Source organism: Nomascus leucogenys, chromosome 6, assembly GCF_006542625.1.
Source record: "Nomascus leucogenys isolate Asia chromosome 6, Asia_NLE_v1, whole genome shotgun sequence".
Taxonomy (NCBI): domain Eukaryota; kingdom Metazoa; phylum Chordata; class Mammalia; order Primates; family Hylobatidae; genus Nomascus; species Nomascus leucogenys.
The window spans coordinates 95,398,504-95,417,458 of NC_044386.1; the positions used below are offsets into that span (position 1 = coordinate 95,398,504).

At 38.7% G+C, this 18,955-nt stretch overlaps 1 protein-coding gene and 1 pseudogene across 5 annotated transcripts in view; both read right to left on the bottom strand.

Annotated features, from left to right (window-relative positions):
* NRG4 (neuregulin 4) overlaps positions 1-18,955 on the bottom strand; it is a 125,176-nt gene that overhangs the window by 37,692 nt on the left and 68,529 nt on the right. The gene's annotated exons all lie outside the window — the stretch shown is intronic.
* Positions 6,401-6,505, bottom strand: LOC115835806 (annotated as a pseudogene).

Below are 18,955 nucleotides of genomic sequence, written 5' to 3' on the forward strand. Positions count from 1 at the left end.
TTTAGTCACGAAGTCTTTGCCCATGCCTATGTCCTGAATGGTATTGCCTAGGTTTTCTTCTAGGGTTTTTATGGTTTTAGGTCTTACATTTAAGTCTTTAATCCATCTTGAGTTAATTTTTGTATAAGGTGTAAGGAAGGAGTCCAGTTTCAGTTTTCTGCATATGGCCATCCAGTTTTCCTAACACCATTTATGAAGTGGAGAATCCTTTCCCCATTGCTTGTTTTTTGTCAGGTTTGCCAAAGATCAGATGGTTGTAGAGGTGTGGTGTAATTTCTGAGGCCTCTGTTCTGTTCCATTGGTCTATATATCTGTTTTGGTACCGGTACCATGCTGTTTTGGTTACTGTAGCCTTGTAGTATAGTTTGAAGTCAGGTAGTGTGATGCCCTCAGCTTTGTTCTTCTTGTCCAGGACTGTCTTGTCTATACAGGCTCTTTTTTGGTTCCATATGAAATTTAAAGTAGGTTTTTCTAATTCTGTGAAGAAAGTCAGTGGTAGCTTGATAGGGATAGCACTGAATCTCTAAATTACTTTGGGCAGTATGGCCATTTTCAAGATATTGATTCTTCCTATCCATGAGCATGGAATGTTCTTCCATTTGTTTGTGTCCTCTCTTATTTCCTTGAGCAGTGGTTTGTAGTTTTCTTTGAAGAGATCCTTCACATCCCTTGTCCTTGTAAGTCATATTCCTAGGTATTTTATTCTCTTAGTAACAATTGTGAATGGGAGTTCACTCATGATTTGGCTCTCTGTTTGTCTGTTATTGGTATATAGGAATGCTTGTGATTTTTGCACACTGATTTTGTATCCTGAGACGTTGCTGAAGTTGCTTTTCAGCTTAAGGAGATTTTGGGCTGAGACGACAGGGTTTTCTAAATATACAATCATGTCATCTGCAAACAGAGACAATTTGACTTCCTCTCTTCCTATTTGAATACCCTTTATTTCTTTCTCTTGCCTGATTGCCCTGGCCAGAACTTACAATACTATGTTGAGTAGGAGTAGTGAAAGAGGGCATCCTTGTCTTGTGCCGGTTTTCAAAGGGAATGCTTCCAGCTTTTGCCCATCCACTATGATATTGGCTGTGGGTTTGTCATAAATAGCTCTTACTATTTTGAGATACGTTCAATCAACACCTAGTTTATTGAGAGTTTTTAGCATGAAGGGGTGTTGAATTTTATTGAAGGCCTTTTCTGCATCTATTGAGAGAATCATGTGGTTTTTGTCATTGGTTCTGTTTATGTGATGGATTACGTGTATTGGTTTGCATATGTTAAACCAGCCTTGCATCCCAGGGATGGAGCTGACTTGATCATGGTGGATAAGCTTTTTGATGTGCTGCTGGATTCAGTTTGCTAGTAGTTTATTGAGGATTTTCATATCAATGTTCATCAGGGATACTGGCCTGAAATTTTCTTTTTTTGTTGTCTCTCTGCCAGGTTTTGGTATCAGGATGATGCTGGCCTCAAAAAATGAGTTAGGGAGGAGTCCCTCTTTTTCTATTGTTTGAAATAGTTTCAGAAGGAATGGTACCAGGTCCTCTTGGTACCTTTGGTAGAATTCAGCTGTGGATTCATCTGGTCCTGGGGTTTTTTTGGTTGGTAGGCTATTAATTACTGCCTCAATTTCAGAACTTGTTATTGGTCTATTCAGGGATTCAACTTCTTCCTGGTTTAGTCTTGGAAGGGGGTATGTGTTCAGGAATTTATCCATTTCTTCTAGATGTTCTAGTTCATTTGTGTAGAGGTGTTTATGGTATTCTCTGATGGTAATTTGTATTTCTGTGGGATCAGTGGTGATATTCCCTTTATCATTTTTATTGTGTCTATTTGATTCTTCTTTTATTCTTTATTAGTCTGGCTAGCAGTCTATCTATTTTGTTAATCTTTTCAAAAAGCCAGCTCCTGGATTCATTGAGTTTTTGAAGGATTTTTCGTGTCTCTCTTTCCGTTCCGCTCTGATCTTAGTTATTTCTTGTCTTCGGCTAGCTTTTGAATGTGTTTGCTCTTGCTTCCTAGTTCTTTTAATTGTGATGTTAGGGTGTTGATTTTAGATCTTTCCTGCTTTCTCCTGTGTGCATTTAGTGCTATACATTTCCCTCTAAACACTGCTTTAGCTGTGTCCCAGAGATTCTGGTATGTTGTGTCTTTGTTCTCATTGGTTTCAAATAACTTCTTTATTTCTGCCTTATTTTGTTATCTACCCAGTAGTCATTCAGGATTAGATTGTTCAGTTTCCATGTAGTTGTGTGGCTTTGAGTGAGTTTCTTAATCCTGAGTTCTAATTTGGTTGCACTGTGGTCTGAGAGACTGTTTGTTATGATTTCCATTCTTTTGCATTTGCTGAGGAGTGTTTTACTTCCAATTATGTAGTCAATTTTAGAATAAGTGTGGTGTGGTACTGAGAAGAATGTATATTCTTCTGATTTGGGATGAAGAGTTCTGTAGATGTCTATTAGGTCTGCTTGGTCCAGAGCTTAGTTCAAGTCCTGAATATCCTTGTTAATTTTCTGTCTCATTGATCTAATATTAACAGTGGGGTGTTAAAGCCTCCCACTATTATTGTGTGGGAGTCTAAGTCTTTTTTGTATGTCTCTAAGAACTTGCTTTATGAATCTGAGTGCTCTTTTATTGGGTGCATACATATTTAGGATAGTTAGCTCTTCTTGTTGCATTAATCCCTTTACCATTATGTAATATCCTTCTTTGTCTCTTTTGATCTTTGTTGGTTTAAAGTCTGTTTTATCAGAGACTAAGATTGTAACCCCTTCCTTTTTTTTCTTTCCATTTGCTTGGTAAATATTCCTACATCCCTTTATTTTGAGCCTATGTGTGTCTTTGCATGTGAGATGGGTCTCATGAATACAGCACACCAATGAGTCCTGACTCTATCCAATTTGCCAGTCTGTGTCTTTTAACTGGCGCATTTACATTTAAGGTCATATTGTTATGTGTGAATTTGATCCTGTCATTATGCTGTTAGCTGATTATTTTGCCTGTTAATTGATGCAGTTTCTTCATCATGTCAGTGGTCTTTATAATCTGGTATGTTTTTGCAGTGGCTGGTACTGGTTTTTCCTTTCCATGTTTAGTGCTTCCTTCAGGAACTCTTGTAAGGCAGGCCTGCTGGTGACAAAATCTCTCAGCATTTGCTTGTCTGTAAAGGATTTTATTTCTCCTTTGCTTATGAAGCTTAGTTTGGCTAGATATGAAATTTTGGGTTGAAAATTCTTTTCTTTAAGAATGTTGAATATCGGCCCCCACTCTCTTCTGACTTGTAGAGTTTCTGCAGAGAGATCCGCTGTTAGTCTGATGAGCTTCCCTTTGTGGATAGGTAACCTGACCTTTCTCTCTGGCTGCCCTTGACATTCTTTCCTTCATTTCAACCTTGGTGAATCTGACAATTATGTGTCTTGGGGTTGCTCTTCTTGAGGAGTATCTTTGTGGTGTTCTCTGTATTTCCTGAATTTGAATGTTGGCCTGTCTTGCTAGGTTGGGGAAGTTCTCCTGGATAATATCCTGAAGAGTGTTTTCCAATTTGGTTCCATTCTCCCTGTCACTTTCAGATACACCAATCAAACATAGGTCTGGTCTTTTCACATAGTCCCATATTTCATTCCTTTTCATTTTTTTCTCTAATCTTGTCTTCATGCTTTATTTCATCAATTGATCTTCAATATCTGATATCCTTTCTTCCACTTGATCGATTCAGCTATTGATACTTGTGTATAATTTATGAAGTTCTCGTGCTATGTTTTTCAGCTCCATCGGGTCACTTACGTTCTTCTCTACACTGGTTCTTTTAGTTAGCAATTCCTCTAACCTTTTTTCAAGGTTCTTAGCTTCCTTCTATTGGGTTAGAACATGTTCATTTAGCTTGAAGGAGTTTGTTATTACCCACCTTCTGAAGCCTGCTTCTGTCAATTTGTCAAACTCATTCTCCATCCAGTTTTGTTCCCTTGCTGGCGGGGAGTTGTGATCCTTTGAAGGAGAAGAGGTGTTCTGGTTTTTGCAATTTTCAGCCTTTTTGCACTGGTTTTTCCTCATCTTCGTGGATTTTTCTACCTTTGGTCTTCAATGCTGGTGACCTTCGGCTGGGGTTTTTTTGTGGACACCCTTTTTGTTGATGCTATTCCTTTCTGTTAGTTTTCCTTCTAGCAGTCAGGCTCCTCTGCTGCAGGTCTGCTGGAGTTTGCTGGAGGTCCACTCCAGACCCTGTTTGCCTGGGTATCGCCAGCAGAGGCTCCAGAACAGCAAAGATTGCTGCCTGTTCCTTCTCTGGAAGCTTCATCCTAGAGGGGTACCCGCCAGATGCCAGCCAGAGCTCTCCTGTATGTCTGTTGACCCCTGCTGGGAGGTGTCTCCCAGTCAGGAGGCATGGGGGTCAGGGACCCACTTGAGGAGGCAGTCTGTCCCTTAGCAGAGCTCAAGCGCTGTGCTGGGAGATCTGCTGCTCTCTTCAGAACCACCAGGCAGGAACGTTTAAGTCTGTTGAAGCTGTGCCCACAGCCGCCCCTTCCCGCAGGTGCTCTGTCCCAGGCAGATGGGAGTTTTATCTGTAAGTCCCTGACTGGGGCTGCTGCCTTTCTTTCAGAGAAGCCCTGCCCAGAGAGGAGGAATCTAGAGAGGCAGTCTGGGTACAGCCACTTTGTGGTGCTGTGGTGGGCTCTGCCCTGTCCAAACTTCCCAGCAGTTTTGTTTACACCATGAGGGGAAAACTGCCTACTCAAGCCTCCAGATACCCTTCCCCCGGCCAAGCTCCAGTATCCCAAGTCAACTTCAGACTGCTGTGCTGGCAGCAAGAATTTCAAGCCAGTGGATCTTAGCTTGCTGGCCTCCATGGGGGTGGGATCTACTGAACTAGACCACTTGGCTCCCTAGCTTCAGCCCCCTTTCCAGGGGAGTGAACGGTTCTGTCTCACTGGTGCTCCAGGCGCCACTGGGGTATGAAAAACTCCTGCAGCTAGTTCCATGTCTGCCAAATGACCACCCAGTTTTGTGCTTGAAATCCAGGGCCCTGGTGGTATAGGCACCCGAGGGAATCTCCTGGTCTGCGGGTTGTGAAGACCATGGGAAAAGCATAGTATCTGGGCTGGAATGCACCATTCCTCACAGTCCCTCGGGGCTTCCCTTGGCTAGGGGAGGGAATTCCCCGACCCCTTGTGCTTCTCAGGTGAGGTGACGCCCCACCCTGCTTTGGCTCACCCTCTGTAGGCTGCACCAACTGTCTAACCAGTCCCAGTGAGATAAGCCGGGTACCTCAGTTGGAAATGCAGAAATCACCTGCCTTCTGCATTGATCTTGCTGGGAGCTGCAGACCAGAGCTGTTCCTGTTTGGCCATCTTATCACTTCTTTCTTTTGGGAACATTCCCAATCTTCTCTTCTAGCTTTTTTTTTTTTTTGAGATGGAGTCTCACTCTGTTGCCCAGGCTGGAGTGCAGTGGTGTGATCTCGGCTCACTACAACCTCTGCCTCCCAGGTTCAAGCGATTCTCCTGGCTCAGCCTCCCAAGTAGCTGGGATTATAGGTGCCTGCCACCATGCCCGGCTAATTTTTGTATTTTTAGTAGAGATGGGATTTCACCATGTTGGCCAGGCTGGTCTCCAACTCCTGACCTCAAGTGATCTGCCCACCTCAGCCTCCCAAAGTGCTGGGATTATAGGCATGAGCTACTGTGCCCAGCCTCTTCTAGCTATTTTGAAATATACAATAAATCTAACAGTATTTTTGTACCCATTCACTAACCTCTCTTTGTTTTCCCCATATCCACCCACTACCCTTCCCAGCCTCTGGTATCCATATTCAACTCTCTACCTCCCTAAGATCAGTATTTTTTGGCTTTCACATATTAGTGAGAGCATGCAGTATTTGTCTTCTCATGCCTAGATTATTTCCCTTAACATAATGACCTATGGCTCCATTCATGTTGCTGCACATGATGGGACTTCATTTTTTTATGGCTGAATAATATTCTATTGTGTATATACCTACATTTTCTTTATCCATTCACCTGTTGATGGACACTTAGGTTAATTATGTATCTTGGCTATTGTGAATAGTGCTGCAATAAACATGGGAGTACAGACATCCCTTTGATATACTTTTTATTTTTTGAGACATATACCCAGCAGCAGAATTGCTGGGTCATATGGTAGATCTATTTTCAGTTTTTAGAGGAACCTCCATACTGTTTTCCGTAGTGGCTGTACTAGTTTCATTCCCAATAGTGTACTACCATTCCCCTTTCTCTATATTCTCACCAGCATCTATTATTTTTGTCTTTTTGATAGTAGCTGTGTTAACTGGGGTGAGATGATATCTCATTGTAGTTTTGATTTACATTTCCCTTATGGTTAGCGATGTTGAACATTTTTTTCATCTGTTGGCCATTTATATGCCTTCTTTTAAGAAATGTCTATTCAGATTATATGTCCTTATTTCAATTAGCAATAATTGCACCTCAGATAAACCTCATTGGCTACAATACTGCCATTGCACAAAGCTATATGTCCCTTTTCTTCATCAGACTATTTGGGCTTTTTTTTTTCTGCAGAATTGTTGGAGTTCCTTATACATTCTCATTACTAATCCCTTGTCAGATGGATAGCTTGCAAACATTTTGTCCCATTCCGTAGGTTGTCCCTTCACTCTGTTGGCTATTCCTTTGCTGAGCAGAAGCTTTCTAGCCTGATGTAATCCCATTTATCTATGTTTGCTTTTGTTACCTGTGCTTTTGAGGTCTTACTTAAAAAAAATCTTTGCCCAGATCAGTGTCCTGAAGCATTTCCCCCTGTGCATTCTTCTAATGGTTTCATAGTTTCAGGTTTTACATTTAAGTCTTTAATCCATTTTTGTGTATAGTGTATAGTTAGACAGTTAATAGCATTTGCCTGTGGTTTTATCAGCAAAACTCTTCATACTGTTCTTTTCTTATCTCCAAACTGGGTGGATTTTGACCTCTCTTTTTCTGTAGTTGGGCTGTTTTAATAACATTTATTTGAACATATGGGTTTTGAAGAGAAACACACAAACAAGATAATTTTATCTTGGTGCCCCTTTAATTATTATTTGTCAAGGTCAAAATAGCTAAAATTAAAATCTGGTTTAAAAGTTTACATTTTATTGAAAAGGTTACATTTCCGGCTTTAATCATAACTGAATTGCATAAGACCAGTAAAATGCTGACCCCCAAAAATGTTGTAAACAATGATCATTCATTGTTCACCCAACTATGATACATTTTATTTTCTGGATATTATATTAAGAGCTTAACTTGAATAAGAAGTCAATCAAACTGAATATACTGTATTTTAATGTTTAGTTTTTGTATGTCAAAGTAAATTTACTAAATTATGCTTTCATTACATAAATTTCTTGCCTCCTATATATGCCCATTCTCAATCAATTTAATTAATTCTTATTAAAACAAGACAAATTACAAAGAGTTTATCTGAAATTGTACTGCAAATGGTAACTTAACCTTCTTTGTTAGCTTTTATATCCTACAGCCGCCACATGGGAGACTTTCAGAATTATTTTATTGGTAAGTCAACTAATTTATCATTTTTTCTTGAAAGATGTTTGTGGCTATATATGAAGTATCTAAATATTATCTAACTTTTATTGACTGTTTTTACTATTTTTCACCTGATAAGCTTTTAGCATGTTCAAAATACATTTATGAGAAAGAATTTGGCTTAAAAAGGTCTAAACCTAGAATTGAACAAGAACCATGTTCAGTAGTAAAAAAGTTCATTTCAGAACAAAAATAAATGGAAAAGCATGTCAAGGAATTTTACAAAGCACACAAGAAACTTTCAGCTTTTCCAAAATGTCTGGACTCCAGAGATACGGAAAACAAAAATGGAGATTAGCGAAAGCAGAAATAATGTGGGTGGGTTTAAAAATACTGGGTAAATTCAAAATGAATACATTTTTTTCTTTGGGGATTTTTTTTTTTTTTTTTACTGATGTTAGTTCATACAAGTTGAGTATCCCTAATCCAAAAGTCTAAAATCTGAAATACTTCTGATCTCAAGCATTTAGGATAAAGGATGCTCAACTGGTATAATCAAATACAGCAAACCAGCAGAAAGTATAAGGAAGAATACACTCAGTATGAATGTCAGGCATAATCTAGGATATCTCCAAGTGAAAGGGTAAAGTGTTTCAAAGTTTTCCTTGGCATCCTTTCACTTCACTTTTCAATTTTCTGTTGCCACATAGCATCCAGAGCCCAGAGTCCTAAAGGTACTTAGGACACCCTAGTGCAGAGATGTCAAGGCGAGGTCTCATGTTCCCGATCACTCTTTGCCTCCTACATCCCTCAGAGACTTCACTCAGTTCTAATAAATTGATTTCTACTATTAAGTATTACTAACATTCATTAGCCCTGTAAGAAAAAAATAAAAAATGACAAAGGTGGGGGAAAAGAGATTTTTTAGAGTGATAAAATAATTCCAAAGTAAATAGAAGGAATTAATAAAGGAAGAAATAAATGAGTTAGAAAAAGAGAATGAAACTAAAATACATAAATCCAAAAGCTGGTTCTCAGTAAAATGAAATGACATGAACTTGAGAGAAAGCACATTTGGTGAATTGCAGATGGCCACAAATTCTTTGTCACTCCTCTCACTGAGTGCTGGGGTCTATTTCCCCTCCCTTTGAATCTGAGTGACCCTATGACTTGCTTTGACAAGGAGAATATGGTAGATGATGCTTCATAATTCTTAAAGTTAGGCATTAACAGATCAACAGCTTCCACTGTCATCTATTGGAATATTCCCTTTTGGTCTCCACATATGAAGTCTGACTATCCTCTGGGGAGAGAGACCTGAGTCTACTTTAAATGTTTCAGATCCTGCCAAACACCCAGCTGAACACAGCTCCTGAGTAACCCTTGCCAACACCATGTAGAGGAGAAAAAGCACCCAGCATCACCTGCTTGAATTCCCAAGAATTCTGAGTAAATTATAATATGGTTGCTATTTTAAGCCACTGAGTTTCGGGGTAGTATGTTACACAGAAACAGATAATCCTAGAAGTAAGGTTCCTAGAAGTAAGGTGTTTGTGTAACTAAAAACTTAAAAATTTGCAGCATTGGACTTTGGACCAAGCAGTAGGTGGAGGCCTAAGGGGCAGTAAGGAAACTGCTAGTAGCAGCTGCAAGTACAATGAGGAAATTGCTATTGAAGGCTGAATGCAGCCCTGTGAGTGACCCAAGATGACACCACATGGAGTGGAACTGCCTAGGTGAGACCAGCCCAAATACCTGTCAAATGGTCATTTTTGAAGCTACTAATTTTTAGGGTTGTTTTTTATGCAAAATAGATAGCCAAACTACAAAATATAAGTGAAGATATGCCAGAGGAAATTTAACCACAGCAATGGATAATATGTTCTAAAATCAGAAAAGAGGCTATTTTGATAAATTATTTACCAATAAATTTGAAAACCTGGATGAATTGGATAATTTTGCTTAAAAATATAATTTACAAAAAAAATCACCCCCAAAGAAAAAGAAAATCTAATACAGACTGATTTACAGAGAAGAAAATTCAAATAGATCATTCTCCATAAAACAAATTTAGGAACTATTGCTAAGAAAACCTAGATCCAGACAGCTTCATAGAGAATTCTACCAGACTTTAAACATTAGATAATTCTAATGCTAAACCATTCTAAAACTTAGACAAAGGAGAAAAATATTCAAACTCCTCCAATGAAATAAGGATATTATCGATCCCAAAACCTAACAAAGATTGTACCAATAAGAAAACCATATGTCATTCTCACGAATATCAACACAAAAATCCTCAATAAAATACAGTAAGAATCAGCAGACCATTAAAAGAATAGTAAGTGGGCCGTACTCCGGAAATACAAGAATGATTCAAAATCAGGACTAATAATACAGTTCATCATGTAGATATAGTTAAAGAGAAAAAAAACATGATCATGTCCTTAGACATTTGATAAAATTCAATGACCATTCTTGATTTAAAACAATAAGTGGAATATGAGAGGTTCCACTTCTGGGTATGACTTGCTAAGATGCTATAGAATGACCACCACTTCTAGCTCCCTGCAGAAAACTATAAAGACTTGGACAAAATATGAAAAGCAAATACCTGAAGATCCAGGAGAATGAAGAGATAAAGACAGATTCTGGAGGGGAGGTCACGCTAGTTTGGAGGAAGTACAAGTAAATTCCTGTTTCTGCAGCTTTTAGCCTGGGGCTAAGCCACCTAGTGAGTACAGCAGATATGGGGGCCTTGCATGGAAGAACTCTTTCTGATCTGAGGAACTAGAAAAAAGAAGCTATGAAGCTATGAAGCCATGAATGCTGAAAGAGTAGGAGAATCCTGGGCGAGCATGAGCCAAAGAGGGGATCCCCAAGCTCAAGCTGTCTCCCCACATCTCTAATGGACACCTGAACCAGGTAGGCTCAGAACAAATTTAAAACAGACCATCTAAAAACAAAACATCTGAACAGACTGGACCTTCTACATAAGAAAACATGTTTGCAGTAGAAGCCCAGCCAAGAAAATTGCTTACTAAACAAAGGAAACCATGCTTATCAGAAAAATAACAACATTTAGAATATCCATAATCTAACATTCCTAATGTCCCAGAAACAATCTAGAATCACCAAGTATACAAAGAACCAAAAAATCAAATGTTCTCAAGAGAAAGAAAATGAGTCCAAACCCAAGACGAACCAGATATTGGAACTAACAGACAAGAATCAAGCCACTAATATAACTATCCTTAATGAAGCAAAACATATTTACAATGCATAAAAAGTCTTAGCAGAGAAATGGTGAGTCTCAGCAGAGATACAGAAACAAAGACATTGAGATCTGAAAACTAATAAAAACCCTCAATAAAATAGAAATATAGTTACTTCCTTAGCATGATAAAATATATCCATCCCAGCCAAAAATTAGCATCAGATTTCCTGGAAAAAGTAAAGACATTCCCACCAAAGTCAAAAAACAATAAAAAGTAAAAAATACTCACTGCTACCTCTATTATTTAATATTGTACTGAAGGTCCTAACCACAATTAGACAAGATACAGAAATAAGAGGCACAGCCATTAGAAAGAGATAAGTAAAACTATTACTATTTATAGATGATATGATTATACATTTTGAAAACCCAAAGGAACAAAATAAAAAACTCCTACAAATAGTAACATAACTCAATAAGATAGCAGGGGAAATTAACATAAAGAAATCACTAGTTTTCTTATATACAGACAATAATTAGAAGATAGGAAAAGCCCCAGTCATAATACAAACAAAATGATGAAATAACTGAGAATAAATTTAAGAAATATGTAAAACCTATATGAGGGAAATTCTAAAACATATTCTAGGCTAAACAGATTCAACCTTATAAACATATAAATTCTAAATTAATTTATGAATATAAATGTTATCCCAATATCTATAGGAAGAATGCTTTAAAACACATTCTAGATGAAATAGATTCAATCTTATAAACATATAAATCCTAAGTTAATTTATGAATATAAATGTTACCCCAATATCTAAAAACAAAAATGATAAAAGTTCCTGAAAAAAATACAGGGCAGGGGAGGGATGAATAGGCAGAGCACAGAGGATTTTTAGGACAGCGAAAATAGCCGGTATGATAGTATAATGGTGGATACACGTCATTACATTTGCACAGACCCATAGAATGTACAACACCATGGGTGAACCCTGAACTATGGACTTTGGTGATTATGATATGTTGATGCAGGTTCCTCAATGGAATGAATGTACCATTCTGGTTGGTGGTGTTGATAATGGGAGAGGCCTTGCACGTGTCAGGGTAGCGGATATATATAGGGAGGCCTCTGTACCTTCCTCTCAATTTTGCTGTGAACCTAAAACTGCCCTTAAAAGGGGGTCTTTTTACTTAGAACCAACCCAAATGTCCATCAATGATAGACTGGATTAAGAAAATGTGGCACATATACACCATGGAACACTACACAACCATAAAAAAGAATGAGTTCATGTCCTTTGCAGGGACATGGATGAAGCTGGAAACCATCATTCTCAGCAAACTAACACAGGAACAGAAAACCAAACACTGCATGTTCTCACTCATAAGTGGGAGTTGAACAATAAGAACACATGGACACAGGGATGGGAACATCACACACTGGGTCCTGTTGGGAGGCAGGGGGCTAGGGGAGGAATAGCATTAGGAGAAATACCTAATGTAGATGATGAGTTGATGGGTGCAGCAAACCACCATGGCACGTGTATACCTATGTAACAAACCTGCACGTTCTGTACATATATCCCAGAACTTAAAGTATAATTAAAAAATTGTTTAAAAAATTGGCAAATTTTTTTTTTTAAAAAGCAGTTTTTTTTTTTTGAGACAGAGTTTTGCCCTGTCACCCGGGATGGAATGCAGTGATGCAATCTCGGTTCACTGCAACTTCTACCTCCCAGGTTCAAGTGATTCTTGTGCCTCAGCCTCCCATGTAGCTGTGACTACAGGCATGCACCACCATGCCAGGCTAATTTTTGTATTTTTAGTAGAGACTAGGTTTCACCATGTTGGCCAGGCTGGTCTTGAACTCCTGACCTCAAGTGGTCTGCTTGCCTCAGTCTCCCAAAATGCTGGGATTACCGGCATGAGCCACTGCACCAGGCCAAAAAAGTCTTTAATTAAACAAAAAGGAAAAAAATAAGGGTAAGTTCTATTATAACCCCCAAGAAGACTCAATGGACTCAACACATAGTTGTACCCACAGTAATGATTTATTACAGCAAAAAGATACAAAGCAAAAACTACAAAGGGAAAAGATACATGGGATGAAGTCTGAAGGAAATGAGGCACAAGCTTTGAAGAGTTCCCTCCTAGTGGAGTCACACAGAACAAGCCTAATTCCTCTAGTAATGGATTGTGACAACATAAGTGAAGTGTTGTCTACTAGGGAAGCTCATCAGAGACTCAGTGTCCAAGATTTTTTATGGAAACTGTTCATATATGTATCTTCTGCCTCGTAGATACCAAAATTCCAGACTCCCAAAAGAAAAGCAGGTATTCAGCATAAACCACAATGCTTATACAGTTTAGGCATACAGAGACATCCTTATCATTTAGGAAAAGTTTCATTTAAGTATAGAGAACTGTATGCCAACTAAGTTTCTAAACACCAGCAACAGCCAACTTTGCAAGGAGGCCTTTCTAAGGACAGCAGTCTAAGACCTGCTATGTCAACTCTGTTTTCCACATCTTGAATATAAAAAATCAAATTATAAGTCAACATCCAAAACCCATAAAAGACTGATAAAATCAAGTATGTAAAAATAAAAAATAAAACTTAATTATGGCCAAAATTTATCAAGAACAAAATCACAAGTGACAAACTAGAAGAGAATGTTTGCAACTCATATCTCAATCAAATAGATAATATAGCTTTTAATAGTATCTTTATTATATAAACAATCTCTACAATGGCTACTATAAGAATACAACTTAATAGAACAACTAGGGAAAAACTGTTGACACAAAAGGAAACACATATGGCTCAACCTCACCTATCAAAAGATTGAATTAAAAATAACACTGAGATACCATTTCTCATCTATCAGATTGGTTAGAACCCAAAATTAGACCACATATGCTGCTATCAGCTTGGTAAAAACTCCAAATCAGATAACATTTTCATCTATCAGATTGGTAAAAACCCAAAGTTAGACAACATACTCTGCTAGGAAATGACATATTCTCATATATAGCTGGTAGGAATTCACATTCCTACCCAGGACAATTTGGCAATGTATACCAAAATTAATATGCATATACCCTTTGACCCAGCCAAATTCTTGGGATTCACTTGCACCCTAAAATATGACATACATATAAGGTTAATTGTTGTATTTGCATTAGCAAAAGATAAGTAGCAACCCAAATGTCTATCAGTAGGGTTAAATACAGCCTATTATCTGCATAAAATATAATACTATGTAGCTATAGTGAAGTACTCTGTGGATTGACATGAAATGATCTCCAAAATATATTCTGAAGAGAAAAAGCAAGGTAGAAAACAGTGTAAAAACTGACAGAACATAAGATTTCAAGTTGGTATTGGCTTATATATGCACAAATATGTTAGAAGGGGGTGGAAATAACAATTTTTATTATAAACCTTTTATTACGACTTGATTTTTGGACCATATAAATTTATTACTAAAAAAATTATAATTAGATGAGATATGAATATTATCTTTTTTGTGTGTGTCCCAAGTATTTTATTTCTTTGCCAGACAATGGTAACTATCTTGGAGGCAAAAATCAGATTAAGGATATGGCCCTCCCAAACTAAGCCTAGTTTCAGATGGGCTTAAACTGCCCCGCCATTAAATTGAAAGGGAAGGGATGAACAAATAAGAAAGAATATTAATGTAAAAGATCTAAATCTAAGTTTAAAAACTATTTATTTTCGATATTTAGCTGTTTTGCTTATATATGGAGCTGAGTAGAAATAGGGAGATTTCTAGAGCCTAGAATGTTTTTGAGTGAATTACATTACCAAAGAAACCAAAAGCCTGGCCTGCAAATCCTGTTCAAATCCTAAAGCAATCCCTAGGCCCCCAGATCACAACAGCAGGAAGTGAGCTATGAAAGCTTTGCGGTCCCCAGGAAAGACATATGTTTTAATCACTAACTCAGATGAGGCCTTGGAGAAAAATGATGAAGGATGACAGAGCCAGGAATCATGGTCCCCTAACGGAGTAAAAAACTGCTCCCAAAGGAGCTGCCAGAATGGCTAAGGGATTTAATGCACTTCAGAGCAAGGGGTTTTCACAATTTTTGTCACGGAAAATATAATAATTGCTATGAACCAGTAACTTATTTCATGTTTTTCTAACTTGATTAGAATTATTCCATTTTAATTTTACCATTATATACTGGCATTACAGATGTGAATGTTGAAATCGTAACTCCAATGTGACGGTATTATGAAGAAAGGCCTTTCGGGGGTAATTAGGGTCATGAGGGTCAAGATGAGATCAGTGCCCTTATAAGAGACAGGAAAGAGTTGCTTCCTCTCTCCCTCTCTCTGCCATGCAAGTATGCAGCAAGAAGGTGTCCATCTGCAAACCAGAAGGAGGGCCCTCACCACCAACCGAATCAGCCAGCACCTTGACCTTGGACTTCCCATCCTCCAGAAATCAGAGAAGTTTCTGATGTTTAAGCCATCTTGTCTATGGTATTTTGTTGTAGTAGTCCAAACTGATTAAGGCACATGGGGTGGTGGGGGTTGCTAATAACTTTTAGTTTATTGGTTGCTAGACAATGAGGAGTCAAATCTAAGCCTGCTGGAGAAAACGATAAATTACCCAGCGATTCTGGACTTCAAATTGGATGGGAATTTAGAGAAGAATCTGAATACATATTTGGATGGTCTGTGGGAAAAGATGTTATTCTGTTTCCCAAAATCCATTTTGCCTTTCTACTAAGCAATGGGATCTACTGGAAATTGTTGCTCCAGAATACAGATAACCACTGCCACGTGAATATGACACTGCAGAATCTGACACACATACCACCTCTTGCCAATTATAAGTGCTGTTCAAAGAGCACTCTAAGACCTGTTGCCAGCAAGGAGCTTTTAGGCTCACCTTACTCAGGCTCACAATAATCCTGTTAATGTTATCAAGGCGCTGACATCTGTGACATTCAAACACTATCTAGATGCTTCAATAATCAAAAGCAGGAAGGTACACATGAATTTTCGATATACACTGTGGGTGCCATCTAGGAAGTGTGTTTGAAGAGCCATGACAATATAGACAGGTGTTCTAATGTTCTCAAAGTGTCTCCACTACCAAGAAGTTTCAGACACTTGACATTTACCTAGACTTTATCCTGGATATCAAAGTAGCTCAGAATGTGAACCAAGCTTTGTAACAGTTTGTGAAGATTGAGAAGCTAGTTGGGAGAATTTCTACAGTTACAGCATGTGTCAGAGGATGCCGACGTCAAAGAGGTTGACTGTTATACAACTCTTTTTTTCTTTTTCTTTTTGAGACAGTCTCGTTCTGTCACCCAGGCTGGGGTGCAGTGGCGCAATCTCCACTCACTGCAACCTCCACCTCCTGGGTTCAAGCGATTCTCCTGCCTCAGCCTCCCAAGTAGCTGGGACTACAGGCATGCGCCACCATGCCCTGATAATTTTTGTATTTTTTAGTAGAGATAGGGTTTCACCATTTTGGTCAGGCTGGTCTCGAACTCCTGACCTCAAATGATCTGCCCACCTCGGCCTCCCAAACTGCTGGGATTATAGGCATGAGCCACCGCGCCCAGCCTACAACTCCTTCTAATGTTCTTAGTTTTGTGTTTAAACATTTCACAAATTTCACAGGTGACAAAGTTGCTTAGGATGTGGAATATCCTGAGTCTCTTGATAGATACACATAGGTCTTTGCTGAATGAAGAGCCCTTTATATTCTACATGTCACACTGGATATTAACTCTGTGTAAATGGCATAAAATGGATGATGCCAAGGAACTAGAGATATTAGAGTTGATCTGAATCAACAAGGAGAAGTCAACTGGAAAGAGACAGAGGAAGTGGGTTTAGAGATGGGACCACAAAGACCCTGAGGAATAAAATGAAGGTATGAATTTATCCCACAGGGTGGCAAAAATAGAATCCTACACCTTCCTTTTTTTTTTTTTTTTTTTTTTTTTGAGACAAGGTCTCACTCTGTGCCCAGGCCGGAGTGGCAGTGGTGTCATCATAACTCACTGCCTGCAGCCTTAAACTCCTGGACTCAAGTGATCCTCCCATCTCAGCCTCCCACGTAGCTGGGACTACAGGCACAGGCCATCATGCCCAGCTAATTTTTAAATTTTTTTGTAGAGATGGGGTCTCACTATGTTGTCCAGGCTGGTCTTGAATACCTGAGCTCAAGCAATCCTCTCATCTTGGCTTCCCAAAGTGATTTGATTATAGGCATGAGCCAGCACACCCAGTCCTGAATGAATTTTTAAAGTTTATAGTACTGTTCCTGCTTCAACTGAAAGCAATGTGGATGTTTTGGACTTATGCAAAGAATGTTGTATTTCTAAGCTTTCTTCATTCCTTCATGTAGATCTGTTTCCATCTGGTTTCAGTTTACTTTTGATGATGAACTTCCTTTAAAATTTCACGTAGCATGGCCTACCGATGAATGCTCTCAGTCACTGCTTGTCTGTAAAAGGTGTAGAATATGTAAGATCCTGAGACTTTTTGGCCATTACTTCTTCAAATGCTTTTTCTGCCCTCTCATCTTTCTGAGATACCTTAACACATATATGTTAGACCTCTTTGACTCTGTTCCTTAGTCTGAAAAAAAAAATGTTTTATTCTGGAAAGTTTTTATTGCTATGTGATTAATTCATTAATATTTTATTCTGCAGTATCTAATTTGCTAAGCCCATCCACTCAACTTTTCATTAAAGATATTTCATTTTTCAGCTTCTAGAAATCTCTCCATTTCATTCAGGTTTTCCTTTAAATTCTTTACATATTTATAGTAACTGCTTTAAATCTCTTGTTTGCTAATTCCATCATTGCTGACATTTGTAGGTCTGTTTCTACTGATTGACTTTTTCATCCTAATCACATTTTCCTTGCTTCTTTGTATCTAGTAATTTTGCATTGCTTGCTGAACATGAATCTTACATTTTTGAGTGCTAGATTTTGTTGTCTTTGTTTAAAGAGCATTGAACTTTGCTTTGGGGGACAAAGTTACTTGTAAATCAGCTTGATTCTTTTAAGGCTTGGTTTTAAGCTTTGACAGGGTACAAATGGAGTAGCATTTAGGCCGACTTTTGCTCTAATCCTGAAGAGTGACTCTTTGGGATCTCAAGTGAATACCCTAGGTGTTCACCAAGGACACTTCACTCTAGCTGGTCAGAATGTAAACACATCGCAGCCCTGCCTGAGCTCTGGGGTTGTTCACCTTCGAGCTTCCCAGAAGTTCTTTGTGCAGCACTATGGAGTTTGACACTACACTTGTCTAATGTAGCATTTGACAAGATAATCAAAAGGGATCTCTATGCAGATTTCTGGAACTCTTTCTCTTATACAGCTTCCTCTTTTCTGGTAGTGCATCCGCAAATTTCAGCCATGTCAACCTCCCTGACCTCTGATCTCTTTCTCCTCAGCTCAGCAAGACCAGAGTGCTCCGCTTGGTGCACCCATCTCTCTGCACCACAGTCCAGAGCGTACCTCCAGGAAGGGAGGCTGGAAGATTAGAGGGAGCTCTAAGCTTGTTCTCCTTCTCTCAGGGATCACTGTCCTGCACTGCCTGTTGTCGACTGTCTGAAAAAAGGGTGTTTCATTTATTTTCCCGATTTTTATAGACGTTTTAAAGAGGAGAGCAAGTCTGGTCCAATTACTTCATCAAGGCAGGAAGCAGAAGCCTCTATTATAATTCTTCTGATATCTGTAGGATCATCTGTACTCTTTCATTACTGATGCTGGTAATTTTCTTACTGTAGTTGGTAATTGTTTTTTTCTTTTTTTTGAGACAGGGTCTATGCTCTGTCATCCAGCCTGGAGCTGCAGTGGCACAATCATAGCCCACTGTACCCTCTAACTTCTGGGATCAAGTGTTCCTCCCACTTCAGCGTCCTGAGTAGCCAGGACTACAGGTGTGCACCACCATGCCTGGCTAATTTTTCAAATTTTGTTGTAGAGACAGGGTTGCCCAGGCTGGTCTGGAACTCCTGGCCTTAATTTGTTCCTCCCACCTCAGCTTCCCAAAGTGCTGGGATTACAGCAGCGAGCACCACTCTCAGCTGGTAATTTTCATATATTCTATTAATCTAGCTATGAGTTTATTAATTTTTATATAATCTTTTCAAGGTATCCATTTCCAAATATTAGGAGTTTTTCTAGACATGTTAGTTATTTCTGCTATAA